General features: G+C 41.3%; 1 protein-coding gene across 1 annotated transcript in view; it reads right to left on the bottom strand.

The window, feature by feature from the left end:
• CSMD1 (CUB and Sushi multiple domains 1) overlaps positions 1 to 19,401 on the bottom strand; it is a 4,503,734-nt gene that overhangs the window by 2,732,664 nt on the left and 1,751,669 nt on the right. The window lies entirely within an intron of this gene.

Raw genomic sequence — 19,401 nt, forward strand, 5'->3', positions numbered from 1 at the left:
ACCTCTAGGAACTTAGCCAACGACAATGACATGTCTGATCCCTCTTAGATGCTGCAATAGACCACTTAAATTAAGGACTCTGCTATCCCAACACTGACTTACTGTTTATGGGCTTGAAGAAATAATTGGATAGATTCAAGTGCCTGTCCTGAAATTCTGACCCTGTCCTCCGATTGTTTTATCAGAATATCATTGTAAGCACCTTTCGTGTAGTAGATTGGCAAGGAGATGTAGTATACTGAAAAGTTGTGAAGCGCATTCATATGTATTATATTCACTTTTTGTTATGCATAGTTGTTTCAGTACCCTTTGCTGGTCTAATACGAAATTTACAGCCACGGAACACATTATTCGTTTCTATGTACTCTTGACGTTGTTTACCAACCTCACTTTTTTTTTAAAATTGTTTTAGGGGAGTTTAGAAGCTTGAGATTAGCATGTCGTTTGTGGTGTCTTTTGATTTTGTTTATTCAACTGAAAGTTCTGTTCTAGGGTCGTAAAACTGTTAAATATATAACATCTCCTAGTCTTAGAATATTTTAATAGGGTAGGAGAAACGTTATATGCTCTCCTCTTGTTACTGGGCCACATACGGTTGGTTTATTCATAGAAGAGTTCTCATCAGTCATGTCATTGAAGATGTTTATTATTTCCCTTAATTGGTTGGGCTCTTCAATAATGCGAGTTCAATAAAGTTGAAGGAATATTTGTATCCCTTTTATGGCGTTCTATTATCATGCTCTATGTATTCCTCAGTGGATTTTAACTCCCTCTTTTTGTTAAAGCACCTTTGTCTTTCTTGTTATATGTATAATAATTTTATCTCGGAAAGTTCTGCATTAAACTAATTGTTTCAGTTTGTTTTCACATTTCAGTCTGTCAGGTGAGAAAGATTTACAATACCTTCTCACATACCCCTTCTGATTGCACCGGTTCTTCGAATCTCCCTCTTAAAGGCTCCAAGCTTACCCATTTACCAGCGATCTCTCTTAGAGACCTAGCTATTATCTGCAGAAAGGTGAAATCTGGTTCCCCCTCAGACCCCATGAGACCAGCCAACTTTTTAAAGGCGCTGGACTTCTTCCTTCCTTCTCTGGCCACACTCCTTAATCTTTCCTTCTCATCAGCCACAGTACCCATATGTTGGAAACAGGCTTGGGTTACTCCCATAATTAAAAAACCTACTCTAGACCCTGCAAAGCCGGAAAACTACAGGCCCGTTTCACTGCTACCTTGGGTGTCTAAATTACCTGAAGCCCATGCGAACACCGTACTCACTGACCATCTGGCCAAAAATAACATCCTGGACCCTTCCCAACATGGGTTTAGGCCTGGACATAGTACGGAGTCCGCCCTTCTTTCCACTACGGAACACCTCCGGAGGATTATGGAGACCGGTCAGAGTGCTGCGCTGATATTGCTCGACCTCAGCGCAGCATTCGACACGGTCTCTCATGATATCCTACTGAACCGCCTGGAAAGCATTGGGATCAGTGAACTGGCACTGGAATGGTTTCGGTCATTCCTCACAAGCAGATCCTTTCGCGTGTCAGCCCCCCCTTTTATCTCCCAATCTCACGCGATCGGCCAAGGAGTCCCGCAGGGCTCTGCCCTTAGCCCATCCCTTTTTAATGTGTATATGCAACCTCTTGCGGCAGTGGCTAAAGAATGGGACCTCACGCTGGTGTCGTTCGCTGACGACACCCAGCTGGTAATCACTCTCACGGAAGTGCCCTCTGCCACTGCCACAAGATTTAGGGATGGGTTAGCCGCAGTCGCCAACTGGATGACTGCAACCTGTCTACAACTAAATGCAGGAAAAACCGAGGTGTTACTCCTGGACAAGAACACCAGTGGTTGGAATGACCATTGGTGGCCCCCCTTCCCAAATCCCTGGTGAAAAACCTAGGAGTATGGTTGACTCCGCACTGAATTACCAATCGCATACCAAAAAAGTTGCAGCCACATGTATTGGGTTGCTGGGAAGCCTTAATTCCATCTTGGGCTTCTTCGACCCCAAAACACGGCAGCTCATTGTCCAATCCACCATCCTTGCCCGGCTGGACTATGCGAACGTTCTTTTATTAGGCGCTAACAAAGCCGAGATAACCAGATTCCAGCGTATTCAGAACTCGGCGGCCAGGGCAATTGTAGGCCTACCCAGAAGATGCTCGGCTAGAGACACCATACAGAGGCTCCACTGGCTGCCTATGGAAGCTCGCATCCAGTTTAAGGCTCTCACCGTCGCTTTTAAAATTCTTAAAACTGATGGCCCCGAACTTCTTCGATCACTGCTAACACCTTACACCCCCCAACGCAATCTTCGCTCCGTGGGTCAACACTTAGTTGTGGTCCCTCGCATGAAGCTTTGCCGTATCGGAGGTCGCTCCTTCAGACTAATGGGGGCGAAATTATGGAACTCCCTGCCCCTCCACATTCGCTGCCTCAACAATCTGTCTGCTTTCCGTAAAGCACTAAAAACGCACCTCTTTCCACTTCTGTAGTCTCTTTTCCTTCCCCACCCCTCCTCAGTAGGTTGTGTTGTGGTTCTTAGCCCCGGGACGCCCCGTTGCTGGGGCAGCTGTCGCGCTCAACAAAACACATAACATAACACACTTCTAAAGGTGCAATGCCATCCAGTGGATTTAATGTGGTAAGGTAGATGATGTTAAGAGTATCCTCAGATCTTATTTCATTCATCGATTTGAGTTTGTTTTAGAAACTGGCAGACAATTTGACCACTATACCTGTGTTGTCTATTTACTCTAAAGTTGTAGTCTTAATGTTTATGTTTATGTTTATGTTTGGCATTTATAAAGCGCGGCTTATACCCGAGGGCGTCTTGGCGCTGAGATTTGCAGAATTATTGGTCGGTGCGGCCTGTAGTGTCCAAATTGATTCAGAGATAACAATTATTGGTTAAACAACCATGTCTTTAGTTTCTTGCGAAACTGCAGGAGTGATGGGCTTAGTCTAATATCTTGGGGCAAGGTGTTCCATAGTTTAGGTGCCGCTGTGAGGAAACGACGATCACCCCATGAAACTGTTTTGGACCGAGGGACCATTAGTTGGTTGAGATTGGAGGACCGGAGCTGTCTAGGGGGCAGGTATCGAACCAACTGGTCCTTTAGAAATTGAGGACCTCTATTGTTTAAGGACTTGTAGACTAAACATAAGGATTTAAATTTAATCCTATTGTGGATGGTCAACCAATGTAAATCTTTTATTGTTCCTGATATTGCCGCAAATTTTGGAAGTCCGGAGAGTAGACGTGCAGCAGCATTTTGTATCGACTGCAAATTTTTAAGGACCCTGGCCTGAGTGTTTAAAAATAAACCATTGCAGTAGTCAAGGGCCGACAGAACCAGGGAGCTAACCAGAGTTTTAATGGCAGCTGCTGGTAAAAACGGACTTATTTTCTTGATCATGCGTAGCTTATAGTGTGCCGTTGATGCTACTTTATTCGCATGGTCTATGAAAATGAGAGCATCGTCGAAGGTGACTCCTAAATTTCTAACCTTAGCCACTGGAGTTGGGAGAGCTCCGAGAGTAGATGGCCACCAGGCTGAGGACCAAGGTGGTTCAAGTGGTCCAAAAATGACCACCTCGGTTTTTTCAGAGTTAAGTTTTAGGCTGTTTATCGCCATCCAATCTTCTATGGCCAACATTCCTTCTTGAAAGCGTTGAGCCACCTCCAGACCATCGCCTTTAATGGCTAGTACCAGTTGCGTGTCATCTGCGTATGAAGTTAGGCTCATCCCGTGGCTTTTGATGACACTAGCAAGGTCCGACACATAGATATTAAATAGTGTCGGACTTAGGATGAGCCTTGAGGAACTCCACACGGCAGAGACAACTGAGCAGATTGGTATGTCCCCAAGGCGACAGCCTGGGTTCTGTCCTTGAGGAATGAGGCGAGCAATTTTATTGCCGTTTGTCCAATGCCCATATTACCGACACGGTCGATCAAGATCTTATGATCGACCGTGTCGAAGGCTGCAGACAAGTCCAACATTACCAGGAGTGCTGTCCCACCCTGATCTCGTATAGCTCGCACTTCATCTGCCGCCTTGATTAAGGCTGTTTCGGTCCCATGATATTTCCGGAATCCGAACTGTGTGTCATCAAGCCGTCTATAATTCTCAAGATACTCCGACAGTTGTGAATTCATAGCCTTTTCGACCACTTTTGCTATGAAGGGGAGACTGGCAATGGGCCTATAATTCTTCAGGTCACTTTTATCAAGGCCCGGTTTCTTTAAAAGGGGTTTCAGAAGTGTCTTTTTTAAAACAATGGGATAGGTTCCTGAACTGAGGATGGCATTGGATACCTGAGTAATTACTGGTATTAAGACGGTGGAAGCAGGGAGAAGGACTGATACCGGGCAGGGATCTAAAGCAGATCCCGTTTTAATAGAGGTAACAATGGTCTTTACTTGGTTATCGGTTAAAAGATTGAAGCTATTTAAGAGGGTTGTATGTTTATTGGGGAGCGGGAGGTTAGTTGTGTTGGACTTGGACGTAAACGTCTGATAAATATCGTCTACTTTAGAGAAAAAGAAACTAGCAAGCTCATCACACATTTTTTGGGATGGAGGGGGAATAAGGTCGGGAAGATTACCGGACAAAATTTTGGTAATTTCATACAATTTTTTACTGGAGTGTTGAGCTTGCTCAATCTGGGCGAAGTAAAAAGACTTTTTGGCTGTTGCTATCATTCCTTTATAGACGGCGAGTGAATCTTTATATCGCTTTCTACTTGCCGCGTCATATGTTTTTCTCCACTGCCTTTCAAAGTGCCGACTGTGTTGCTTTTGTTTTTTTTAATTCTTCTGTGTACCACAATGCTGTAGGCCTAACTCGATTTTTAGATATAGACTTCATGGGGACCAGGAGATTGGTAGCATGGCCCACCCAGTCATGAAACTGTGATGTTGCAATGTTAGGATCGGGTGAGATCACTGGTCGCGTGATGTCTAGCTGATCTATCAGTTTTGGATGATTGATATTCTTCCAGGCTTTAAAAGGAGTGTGGGAAAAAGTTTTACATTTTTTATAATCCGTGGTTGGGACTCTTATAGTAAAAAAGATAGCGTGGTGATCGGTCCAAGACATTGGCAGAATGTCGGAAACTTGGAGGCCCTTAACATTAGAGAATATTCCGTCTAATGTGTGTCCTGCCTCGTGTGTGGATGAGGTCACCAATTGTCTGAGCCCTAATATATCCATGTCTGAAAGCAAGGCCAGAGTATCACTCTGGCTCTTGTCTTCCAGATGGAAATTCAGATCACCTAGGACCGTACAAGAGTCCTCAATGGCCAGTGATTCCAGTATGAAACTTAGGCCTGATAGAAAGTCTGCCCTGCCTCCTGGAGGTCGATAAAGGAGTATCCCTTTGATATTACATAGGGCACTAAGCTCAACTCTGAACTGTAAGGCTTCGCATGAAGTTTCTGGGATAGGTGATATTGTAATACCAAACCTTTCTCTGGCTATAATTGCTAATCCTCCTCCTCTTTTCCCACCTGTTCTGTCCTGTCTATAAACTTTATAACCAATGGGTGTAGCAACCACTAAATCCGGCTCGGAAGCTTTATCAGTCCATGTTTCAGTAATAAACAGTAGGTCTAAATTGTGATCAGTTATGAGTTCAGCTATTTCTTGTCTGTGTTTACAGAGGGAGCGAGCATTAATAAGGGCCATGGCTATAAGTATATCAGTATCTGTGATATATGTAATAGCTGAGTGTTTGAGCATGTTGTTAACTATCTCTTTGTTACAGTGTGCACAGTGCATCACATCGTTCTTGGGGGTTAATGCCATGTCGTAAAAATGACAGTCAGGTAATAAAGGTGGCCGTAAGTTAAGCAGCGAAGTACGTGAATAAACAATGTGACCAGCATTATTAATTTGGCCATAGGTCATGGCCCTAGGCCCGGTCCCGGCGCGGACGGGCGCAGACGGGCTTGCCTTTGGCGCGCCGCCGGCACGCCCGCTGCGCCCGCCCGCTGCGCGGGCGAGCTGGTCTGACGTTTTTATCCATGTATTCGGTGATAGGGAGGAGGGTGGGAGGGACGATCCAGTAGACCGCCAGCCTTCCCCTATTAAATATGGCAACTGAAGTGGCTGGAAGGTCTGCTCAGCGCGTGTTGGCAGCAACGCTGTTCCAGGCAGGGAATACTATAAAACCTCGGGCGACATCAATCTCACACCCAGGTATAAAACAGATTTTAAAAAAGAGCTGTTTAAAATATTTACACGATATTAAAAAGCGTTATTTTTAAATCAATAACGATTCTATGATGCTGCATTCGATGAAAAGAGGCACCAGAGTGCGCATAGAACCCCCGGCTTCCGCCTCAAGGGTGAAACACAGTAAACACAGTTAACAAATCCGCAAATGTCACGGGGCGTTAACAGTCCGCCTTTAAATACCATGGGAGGGCGGGAGGGACGATCCACTAGACCGCCAGCCTTCCCCTATTAAATATGGCGACTGAAGTGGCTGGAAGGTCTGCTCAGCGCGTGTTGGCAGCAACGCTGTTCCAGGCAGGGAATACTATAAAACCTCGGGCGACATCAATCTCACACCCAGGTATAAAACAGATTTTAAAAAAGAGCTGTTTAAAATATTTACACGATATTAAAAAGCGTTATTTTTAAATCAATAACGATTCTATGATGCTGCATTCGATGAAAAGAGGCACCAGAGCGCGCATAGAACCCCCGGCTTCCGCCTCAAGGGTGAAACACAGTAAACACAGTTAACATATCCGCAAATGTCACGGGGCGTTAAGAGTCCGCCTTTAAATACCATGGGATATCATGAATGATCTCGCCATAATGGGCTTTTATGATTGTGTGTGATCAGCATTGCATTTAGTGCTGTCCACTTTCTGAAGACATACCACTAAACTGAGATTTAGAAAAAAATATTTATCAGGCCCCTCTACCTACAGACTGATGCCAGAGTTGTACGAAGTCTACCCACTTGCTCTTAATGAAGAGTTACTGTAGTACAAGAGCTGTTCAAGTATCAACAATTGCTTCTACTTTTTCAATAATTAGCCCTGGGAAATATATTTTCAGGTTATCTAGAAATCAGAAACATGTTAATGTTATCATTTAATTTCAGAAGTGGTTGGAGCACAGACATTGGGATTCACTTTGCGAGACTCAACTTTGTTCTTGTGTTGAGTGACCTTCGAATTGTGCAGCTTGAGTGAAATGCCTTGATTGAGATCTGATGGTATCCCTTCATTACCACTGTGGGGTCTCCTTCAAGTGGTTCAGTTATGTAGCCTTGTAGGGTGTAGACAGTACTTTTTGTCTTTAGCATCTAATATGGATTATGAGTTGTCATGGTGTGGTTCTGTGAACTCGATCCTGACTTTTCAATTGATTGAGATAGAGAATATAAGAGGTTACACTTGATTTTATTAGGTGCCATTTAAGTCAAGCTGCAATGACAATATTTTTGGGGGGGAAATCTCTACTGGAAATATATATATATATATATATATATATATATATATATATATATATATATATATATATATATATATATATATATATAGATAGATATATATCCGGGCAACAATCCTACTGGTCGGCAATGGAAACCAACACTCCACATGTAGGTACAGACCACCAGACAGCGCTGATTTACTTAGAAAGAGGTTTAATGTTCGTCTGTCCCCAGCATGACGCGTTTCGGCTGCGACACGGCAGCCTTGATATATATACACACACACATACCGAATCAATCTTCACATAACTGGTGAAAATGATAACATTTTTTTTGTATTTGGTTACTTTGGATATCATTTATAAAAAGTGTTATAAAGGAGCTCACAAAAACACCGTCCAGAACACTATTCCATTGTTTAGTGTAGAAAAGGTAAGGCTTTTGAAGTAACAAGTGCAAAACCCTAGGTTTATGGTAAATAAAACATACAGATGAAAATTGAGTGTAGCACATGTAACGTTGGCATATTCTCTCATTTGTTATAAAACTATACTTTGTTTCTCTGCTGAAAGAATTGTTATGCATTTGTCAGTGAGGAAACACATTCTTTTGTGTCTCACATATGTTCATGTCTACTGGCCAATACATCTTGGTCTCATATTCTGTGTATGTTTCTTTGCATAACTAAGAATTAGCTATTACTTTGACTTCTTATTTCCCAAGTATATTTTCATACTGTATACTCCAGTAACGGGTAGTGCAAGTTAGTTTATGGTGATATAAGGCTTCATTATAATGTTTGTGATGGTTGTATCTTCCATCTTTCTCAACCTTAGACTGCATATTGACAATTGATGATGTATTACCTACACATGGTATATTTGGATATGACTATTTAATGCACTTTGAATAACCTCCAGCTGCAGCTCCTCTGCTATGGCGAAGTAACGTGGTGCTCCCCCAAAAATTGCAGGAAAGGAGAATTAAAAAGATGCTTGTTTTATTCTTCCTTTCCTGCTGAGTCTTGGGGGCAGGCACTGGTGGTGACAGGCGCTGTGGGGAGTGGTGGTGTACTACCATTACTATGCATGATGGCTTGGACGGCTGTCTCAAGCTGGTCAAACCATCATGCGCAGTGAAAGCTCTCTCCAACCAGGAAACGCATCTGGGTTGGACTGAGCAGGCACATACTCTCAGTCTGTCCTGGAGCACAAATTTAGGGCTCTCAGGCCAATACTGAAGCTGCTCACATGCCCAAAAGCAGCTTCAGGATTGGCCGCAGTGCTATCTGGGATCCCGTGCCTTCCGGAAGTGGTGAAGAGGTGTAGAAGAGCACAACGGGTAAGTTGTTTAAATTTCTTTATCCTCACCCTGCAACTCCTAGGGCCCCTCTCCCGACTGCAGGTCCCTCTCCCAACTGCGCACCCCTCTCCGCTCATCCTGCATACTGACTGCTTCTGCTAACCACTCTTCTCTCAATGGCAGGTTGGGTGATCATCAATGTCTTATTAGACAGATCTTAGCTGTGGTGAGTGCGTGAATATTCATCTTCGACAATGTGAGGAAATGACCAGTATTTCTGTAGTGTTGTGTAATATTTCTAGGGAACTAGTAAAGGTAAATTGTTGGTTTATAGAGATGCTTAAGCTGTTCCTGACTGATGTCCAGCGTCATGTGAGGTTTGACCAGCCCTACAATATATGAAGTAAGCTCTCAGCCTTCGTGGGTTTAAATAACAATCCTGTATTATTTTAAAAATACTGAATTTCAAGCAAGATTCTATAATGCATTGCTCATGAAATTCCTACACTTGTTCCCAGTCTTCACCAATGTATTTGGGTTGAAAAAATGAGTTTGCCGGATGTTCTTTAATGGTCTCTCAGTGGTATAAATGAGAGATTTCCCACTAGCACACAGCATAGGGCTGACATTACACCCTGCATGTATCTATAAACCCTTAGATAGTTTATTACAGGAAAATCTGGGGCTACATATGTGGATCTTCCTAGTCTACTTGCAAATAAGTGGTTTATTTGAAGATGTTCCAATATTTGGAGGCTGGTAGCCCAAATTCATTTTGAAGATCTTGAAGCGCTTTTGGTTCTCCATTTGTCTGTATTCTATCTTCAATCAAATGTTCCCATTTAATAGGGTGAACGTCAATAGAAATTGTTGTATTGCACCAGTTGGGTGCATGTTTATGTATTCTGGCATCACAATGTTATCTTTTATGGGATAAAATACAAGTCCTAATCATCGATTTTCTGTTGCTGTTTGACGTGTGCTAGCAGTTTAGGGCTGGGATAGTGTCCCACTTAATTCACATTGCGCCAAAACTGAGCAGGGTGTTATCTTGCTCAGATTAACACTTATACTGGTTGTGATAAATGTAATGTTTCACTGTAATACTCCATTAGTGGTAGACCTGGTTAAAAAATTCTTCTGTTGCCTATCATCTTAAGTGATTTTTGTCTTAGTTTTGTGGCGCCCATACAAATGTTATATCTTTGTCTATGGCTCTTAGATTTCATAATTTAATGGTTTTAAGTAGCATTCCCAACACAGTTAAATAGGAGGGTCTACTACCATGTTTAATTGCTTGAACTCAGACCCATAACGATCGATGGAGTTGTGACCACTGTTCCAGTCATTTCTTTTTGGTGCTGAGTGGGTTTAAGTTGACTTCTACCATTGTTTCAGGGCCTCTGCTGACCATGAAACCTTGCTATTGTAATGGGTTGTGTCCCCATTTGCATCTGTTCCCCTTACATTCTTGTATTTAGGTAAAATCCCACTTATAATCTGAAATATGGATGTCATTTGTTATGGACACCAGTGCTGACTGAGAAAATTCCATGTTAGAAAGGGAAACTAATGCCATACTCATGAAGTAACAATTTTGAATATCCTGCTGGAGCATTGATACTTACAGTTAATTCTGACTGCCCTGTCGTGTCTTCTAGGTGTTCCAGGACAATTAGAACAGAAGGTATGAAAATGGACAACCCTGCTATATTACCCATTGTATACTACCAAATCTGACCTGGACTTTAAGTGAATTACACAATCTTTACACCTTAGTAGTCACCTAGGCATGCGTTTTGTAGTGTGTGGAATGCGTAATCCCATTTGTGCAAAATCAAAATGTTTCTCTGCAATGAGCGATGTACGAGAACTTCTGCCTGTTCCTTTTAGAGACAGCTATGTGATTCTTCAAAGCCCTGCCAAGACCAAACTCAACCAGGGAGCGGAAAATGAGAGGCAGTGACTCTTCTTAGTCTGTTTGCCAAGACCTTTGTAATATTGTATTATAGACATTAAGTAGGACCATATACCTACAGTCACTACAATAGAGAGGCTCTTTATGCATTTTGGAATTTCCAAACCAGTGCTCTATTGAAAAAAAGGAGTAATATAGAAATGTAACTATCTCTTCTTTGCAACATTTATAACATTTGCTTGGAAAGCATGAATGTCTCCTTGTGTAACGCAATTGGTGCTCATGTAAAGCTCTCCGATACCCAGTATCTTTGGGTCTAGTTTGCGCTATATGAAACTAAAAAGAAAAGGTGTCCTCTAGCAATATATTTTATGAAAGATCTGAAATAGCAGTAGATATTTCTTGTTTTGAGATATCATTCCAAAACATTTCTCCCCTCTTGTAAGAGATTCATGAGAATTAGATTTTGGAAGAAATGACCCTGTACCTCTAGATTGTTGTGGAGTTAGTGACATGCTTGTAGTATGCAGAAAATATTATGATAATTTAACTATTTCAGATTGCCTTCTTCATTGAGGCTGCAAATCATGGCCATGACTTCTCTATTGCTTAAGCTAGGAGCCTACCAGCTCACTGCCTGTTCATGTCCATTAGGCACTTCCCAGGTAGCTATCTTTGTGCAGTCTGGATCCAATATTGTAGGACAGTACTCTATTAATGCAGGTCAGACTCCCTGCTTCCTGAGAGACGTGGAGGAACCACAGGTTTAATGCAGCTGAGGCATCCTCAGAATCCTATGACAGAAAGCAAAGAGAAAGAAAAATAAGGGGTGATGGGAGAACAATGAGAGGAGAAGGATAAGAAAAAGTAGAAAATAGAGAAAAAGACTATGGAGCCCTGCCAACTGTTCTGAACATGTTAATTAATGTTTTTATAATGTCCTGTATTCTTAGTCCATCGGTTTCAACTGACATAAAAACAACTTGTTTTTTATGCTTGCTCATCTTGCCTCATCTCTGCCCACTGGCCTATTGGGTCATGGAGATCGAAGATCATCTCAGCAAGTGAGCCATTCTGATTATTGTGCTTGCCAAAATGACTAACACGCATGGGGTGCTTCCTTTAAGCTTCATATGATGGAAACTGAAAGAGAAATGGAGCAGACTGATGCAGAACATAGAAATAAAGGCATCATAACCACAGTTGTCTCATGGGCTTGTTCTACTTCTTGTAACCTGTGTCTAAAATAAGGAAGTTCAGCACCTAAACAAACCGTGAGAAACTGGATTGTTGGTTGAGGGGTGGTGAGCCCTTCCTAAGTACAGCCACAATCCTTGTCAGGGAGAAACACAAAAAGTCACTAAATTAACCAAAGTTTAAGTCTCTTTTAGCTTGGCACAAAAGCAGTTAGGCTTATCTTAGAGGAAATATGGAAAGTATTTATGAAGCATACAAACAGTAAAAGACAAGAAAAATTCCACATCAATTTAGGTAAATAGAGTAAAATTTTATAAATAAATAATTTGACAAAAATCCAATCAACAGAATCGAACAAAGGCTATTTCAAAGAGTCATGGTAAGTATAGAGCCTAAAAGCACAAAGTGGCATTCACAGATAAATAGTCATGCAACACTGGGTGAAAGTCACAAGTTCAGGCCGACCGCAATGGAGCACAGGCCGGATAAAAGGACCAGGTTGGTCCTGGTGAGGATTGCATCTTATCTCATCGATGGATTGAGCTGTGTTGCGCTGCGTCGGTTCTGATGAGGAGCTGGAAGGGCTGCAATGGAATGTTCTTTGTTGAGTTGCGTCACGCTGCATCAGTTGTGAGGAAACCCACATTTTGGGCAAGGAATAGTAAACGCTGATGCCAGCCAAGGGTCCCGGACCTGGAGGGGCACTTCTTGGGGATCAGGAATGACTCCAGCAGAGTCCAGCAGCATAGCACACGCTGGTCTAGTTGAATCTGGGCAGGAAGTCAGAAGCAGATCAGATCTCTGAAGCTTATGGCCCTGTAGCTCAGAACAGGAGTCTTATTAGCTGACCCTTTGAACCACTCTGGTGGTTCTATGTTCAAGGAGCAGGTCCAGTTTTCCTTACTCAGGCAGCAGGGCAGTCCCTCGAGCACTTGATCAGCTGAGCAAATCATTCTTCTGAGTCTTTCACAAGCCCAGAAGTTACCTGAAGAGTGGGTCTGAGGATCCTACTTTTATACCTCAGTCCCCCTGTGAAGTGGGAGAAGCTTATGGAATTTTACCTTCACATAACTGTCTGGAAATTACTGCCTTCCTTCCAGGTTCCAGCCTGTCTGGTGCAAAATAGGCTACTATCAAGTACTTTGTGTGTGTAGGAGCTTGAGGTCCCCCAATTGTTAGAATTGGCTAAAGCTGAAGATTGGTTTTGCGATGAGGAACAATAGTTTTAAGGTAATACCAATACGATCTCCCCAGCAATATAAGGACTCCCAAAAATCCATAGTAATCCAGCTATGAGACCTATTGTTAGTAGCATTGGCTCCATATTGGAACCATTAAGTAAATATGCAGATTTTTCCCTTAAACCTCTTGTCCATAAACATAGATCCTATCTTAGAGATTCAGCTCATGCAATTTCAATCTTTGAGGGACAGGGATTCAATGGGGTTACAACTTTTGTTCACCCTAAACATTAAAGCTCTTTATACTAACATTCCCCAAGACAAAACTATTAGAGTAGTGTCATCAATATTAGAAAATGAAAATCTCTGTGGTGGCAATAGTAAATTCATTATGTATTGTATGACCCTGGTACTGAAGAATAATCTGTTCTTGTTCATCTCTTTCAGCAAGTCAAAGGGACCGGTATGGGGGCCACATGTGCCCCTAGTCTGGCCTGCCTATATGTTAGCAACTTCCAGAAGCACCATATTTTCAATAAAATGGCACAGTTCTTTGATAATATCAATCACTGGCACCATTTCATTGATGACATTTTTATCTGGGAGGGTGCCAGTGAACGCTTGAGTGAATTCACTGAATGGTTGAATTTAAGCGACCCGAACTTAAGGTTTACAGCAGAATGGAGTGGCACGAGAATACATTTTCTGGATATTTGCATCACATTAGAGGTTGAGTTGTACACCAATCCAACTGATAAAAATACCTTCCTTCACTATGGTAGCAATCACCCGAAGTCTCAGAGGGATAACATTCCATTTGGGCAATTTCTGCGGCCATGCAGAAATTGCTCTACAATTGAGGACTTTAACGCACACTTGGATATCCTCAAGAAGAAACTTAAAGAAAGAGGTTACCCTAAAAAACTAATCAAACATTCTTTTAAACTAACAAGTTATTATGATCGAGAATATATTCTAGATATGACCAGGAATAGGACTAAAAATAAGAATACTGAGAGAATAATCTTAGTAAGTTAATCTTCTGGTGTGAGCAATCAGATTAAAAATATTAAGAACAGGAACTGGAAAACTATTAATGACAGACAAGAGCATCAATTAGACAAACCTTTATTTGTGTTTAGATGCAAAAGAAACATACGCAATTCCCTGGTCAATACATATAGGAATACTGAGGGCAGCACACAGACCACATTGGAAAACAAAAGAGCTGTGGGGAACCACAAATGTTAGAGTTGTTCCATATGTGAACACTGTATAGTGACCAAAACATTAGAATTCAATGGAACAACAATAACGGCTAAAACTTTGAATAATTGTCAAAGTAAGAACAAAGCTAATCTCCTCATTTTCCCACGTGGCCTTGGGTACATGGGAGAAACTAGCCGTGAGTTGAGACTCAGACTACATGAACATAAATCATCACTTAGAACTATAAAAGAGAATACCCCACTCATAGACCACTACTCCAAAGCCAACCATGACTTAATTGATTTTCGTTGCTTTATTTACGAGAAAATCAAGATTAATAGACGTGGGGGAGACATTGAGAAAAAGAGAGGGAATAGAGGAATATCTATAAATTAGGGACAGTTGGTAATGGTTTAAATTCATGAGAAGAGTGGATGTCATTAATTTCATGATCACTATTTTACTCTAAATATGTGGTCCTCAGTCTGTAATTTACAAAAATATGACAATTCTTTAGTGAGATGTATTTAACCATTAGTTATCTTTATCCTGCCACCTGGGTAACGGGTAGGAGTAGGTACCTACCACAAGACCATCTCTTATTTTAATGGATGTAACCTATGTTAATCCCCCTTCAGAAGAAAGGGGTTATGAGGCTAGGCTGGTTGTAATACAAAATATACCCCTGTTTTTATGTTGTAGTGGGTTTAGGAGCCCGCCCACTTCAATTTGGCATCAACAGGGTATAATACTACCATTCCAAGATGGTGGTGCCATTTCCTAGATTTAGTGGTCAAGTTGACCTTTTGAATATTAGTGTGTATTATTAGACTTTGTTCTCAATGGTTTTAATTATTATACACAGGTGCCGCTAAGCTTCCATATGTTTGAATTTATCACCGGGAGAAAAATGCGGTATTTCACTATATATGAATAATGTTTTCGTAACAGTTTTTTATTTTCAATTTGGGCCGTTTATTTAATTTGCCTTTCAATTAATAAGTTTTCTGCAATAATATGATGTCTATTCCTAACAGCAGGTGGGTAGCTGTGTTCTCTTTATGTCATAGCAAGAGCAAGGAGATGATGGTGAAACTTTTCAGACACTCACCCCAGTCACAGATCACATATAAAAGGGTTTGGCAAGTTTGGACATCTTTTTGATAGCTATAGGCGACCTGCTGTTGACATAATAAAATGTTTTCTTATATATTCCATAGGCCTAATTGATGAAGGGCATCTTATTAAAATGTAGAAACTCTTTGAAATATAAACTACAGAACAATAGTCACCTTAATACGAGCGATAGAAGATAAGTGGGTGTATCTCTTATATAATAAATAAGTGATTTAAACAGAGAGTGCATAACACACATTTAATTCATGGGACTTATGGTATACCATTGTATTCTGCAGATCATCCAGAATGGGAGTCTCTACTAATATGAGTCCTGTGGGTACTCTGCATCATATTCCAGCTAAGAAATAAATAAATACTACTGAACATAGCTGCATTGTCCAATACCTATAAGGTGAGAGAGGGGTATGGCTCCTATTTATAATAATACATAGACATCCACTGAGGTGGGACGTAGTATGGTGTAAGTAACTGGGGTGGAAAGGAGATCATATGTGTTTTTTCTGCCCCCAGATTTGTCTATCCAAAGAAGATCTGGAAATACCCTTAGGGACTTATTTATCTTAGAACCATCTGTCCCAGTATTTTCATGGGCAACAGTGTATAACCTGAAAGGTAAGATTTAGTTTCTCCAAAATACACACCCAAGCCTTAAATATGGCTCAGCACCTGCTGGGAAAGAGCCTGTGATGTTGATGATTGGGTTGAGGACACCTAGTGTGACTGAGAGTATGAAAAAACGGAGTGGGTCTGCAGTTGTAATTGTGTTAGTATGACAGAGGAGTCTACAATTGCTTGCTTAACTAGTGAGGCAATATATGTTAATAGTGGAACTCTTTACTAGATGGGGGTCTGGTTATTATTAATGCATGTTTGCAATAATGTGGTTCCGCACTGTAACTGGGGATTATTGAACTAGATCTGTTTTCATGATTGTGTTTTTTAATAATAATTGTTTATGGAAAACATATTTTTGAAATATATATGTTCTTATAACATACAGGACTACTGCAATAATGTGCTTCAAGTATATGTTATGTGAGTCTAATCACGGTCTTGATAAAGATGGTCTGATCCAGACAACATCATCGAAATGCGTCTTGATACACAATCCGTGTCGGTTGCTCATACCATCGATAGTCAACGATGGTCAATATAGTGGGTTCCAGTCCTAATGTGTAATATTACAGGGATGAAATTTTTTTGATGACAAAGTGTATTGTCTTGTTTTATTCTCATCTTTTTAATGCCATTTGCCTGATTTGTTGATTTTGCATTTGGTGGCATGTTATCTTGCTACATGCGGCTTAAACATTGGTGCTTTATTATATATACCTAAAATGTATGTGATCTGATACTTTTTGATTCCTGTTTTTAATCTTCATAAATGTTTTTAATGATTTAATAAAAAGATGTGTATAATTTCTACTACTGACATATCTCTGATTTGCTGGTTTTGAGCTGACAAGTAGACTCCCTTGTGTATGGTAGATTATGCATTGAACAGCTCGTTGGAGGATTGTGATTGGTGTTCATTATTAGGCAGACCAAAGGATGACTTGTTTTTCTTACTTGTGTATGAGCTGTGCCAGTGCATTTAAAGTGCAAGTGTGGTATGTGACACCGCCGCCCCCCCCCCCACTTAAAGCCAGGATTGCCCATCCTGCCAAAACCCTATTGTGATACTGTTTGGGAGGAATAAACACAGGCCAACTACACCTAGGCATGTGACCCAGAATACAGGTATCAAATGGTAATGACAAGGGAATTCCTCAGACACCAAGCATGAAATTCCCTCCTGCTCCCAAGCAAAAGTTAGTACTTACTAAGGGGCAGGTAGGTCTTGCAATAGTGGGAAACTAATTTGAGAGTTTGTCACTAAAAGTATATGTAAAGTATATGTAAAAGTTAATAGTACTTGTCTAACTTTTAAATTCAAAGCACAATTACCTTTGGGTTGTTTAGGGCTGCCCTAGGGGATACATTTTAAAAAGGAAGGTTAAGGGCTGGGAAAAGGTTTTTGAGCCAGGTTGAAATGACAGTTTAAAACTGCACGCACAGGCTGATTACATTGCAAGATATTGCACGCCTCAGTAGTAGAGGTGAGCAGCACTCATGGAATTTACTCTGTGGAATTCCGCAGAGTTACATATAACCTCTGTGAGATTTTGCAGACCTATGCGAGTGATGGAACTTCAGAATGTTACACTGCTTTTGTGGATTTTTTGTGCTGGGAGCATGTTTTGCACTGTAAAATCAGCATGAACAGCACCACACCAGAGGACAGTTCAAGCTGATTTTTTACTCAAGTGGCAGCATTCTCAATGTGAATGGTAGCGATCTGCTGTGACCTCCTGCGTTGAGAAATCTCACTGGGGCTTGTCCTAGCACTTCATTTATTTAGCTCGCACTTGGTAACTTAAAGTTTGCGAACCACATGCAAGAAAAACTGTACACGGAAGTTGGCTGAGTTTTTCCAGGACTCCACCCACAGGTGGAACGCTGAGTGGGCAAAACGCTGTGAACTGCAGCGGGTTAACAGGGTTTACAGCCTACTCTTACTAAGTAGCTCTCTTAACACAAATGCAGGAAATTGCATCTCCACAGCAGAGGCTCATCAACATACTATTGCGCGATGAATCTTGATGCCGGACCTCGCATCGGATCTCCCTGTCGAAAGCTCTTTGACACTGACCTGTGCAGGGCAATGCAAGGACTTCGCATCTCCATGCCCAGGCTTACAATATAATTTCTCAGTGGACTGAACTCAGTCCTGTATCTGGCCCACACTCCATTGCGTCCGCCTGAACTTGTGACGTAGACGTTGTCTAGTGCAACCAGAAAACAGCAGGTGGCACTTTTCTGCTTCTTACCACATTTTTTTCATATAAACTTTAAACTGTCATATTTCCGGTTCTACAAATTGGATTTTTATTTTGGTCTCAAATAATGTATTACATTTTACTCTGTTTATAAATTGTGTGGAATTTTTCTTGTGTTGTGTTTTCACTTTATTACTGTTTGTGTGCTGCATACATATTTTAAACATTGCCTTCAAGTTAAGCCTGACTATTTTTGTGCAACAGGGTTGAGCATAGGCTAATTTGGGGTTTGCTTGTGAGTTCACACTGACGGAAATTGTGGTTGATGCTTGGAAAGGGTTTCACCTCTCTCAACCAGTAATCTAATTTTTTACAGTTGGCAAATATTCAACATTATTACAGGGGAAGACTTACTTTAAATTATCATCCAAACAAACCCTCAAACCACTTTTGACCGAATCCCGAGTCGTATTGCAAAGACCTTTATAAACACATGCTTCCCCACTGGACAAAATTGATGGAATTTGGAAGAAAAACTTCCTGACTGTCTCAAAACTGGATAAGTCACCCCTCTCCTTAAAAAAACCTCTGCAGATGTTAATGACCCCAAAAATTATTGCATCCTGCCTTTCCTCGAATAAATCATTGAAAGTTGCGCAGCGGAGCAACTCGCCCAACTCATCAAAGACAGCAACCTCCTAGATAAATACCAGTCCAGTTTCAATCAAGGCTACAGCGCAGAAACAGCATTGCTACAAGTGGTCGATGATGCATTTCAAATACTTGATTCGGGCAACTCCTACCTCTTGGTTCTTCTGGACCTACTATCAGGCTTCTACATGGTTAACCACCACACGTTCCTAAATATGCTCTAAAATAAAAGGGCATTGAAGGCTTGGTTGATAAATGGTTTTAACCATTCCGCATGAGGAGGTTGCAAAAGTCAAATGAATGACTGTCTCGCAACACCAATGGTGGTTGAGCAAGGGGTCCCTCAAAGGTCTATCCTTACCCCACCCTTATTCAACCTGTACATCAAACCTCATTGCCATTGTTAAGAAACCAATAACTTTCTATCATCAATATGCATATTTAAAGGTGTCTGTGCTAAACATTTCAAACCTCACATTCACCCAAAACTCTGTTCAAATTTTCCCCCTTTCACTTA

Source organism: Lissotriton helveticus, chromosome 6, assembly GCF_964261635.1.
Source record: "Lissotriton helveticus chromosome 6, aLisHel1.1, whole genome shotgun sequence".
Classification (NCBI taxonomy): domain Eukaryota; kingdom Metazoa; phylum Chordata; class Amphibia; order Caudata; family Salamandridae; genus Lissotriton; species Lissotriton helveticus.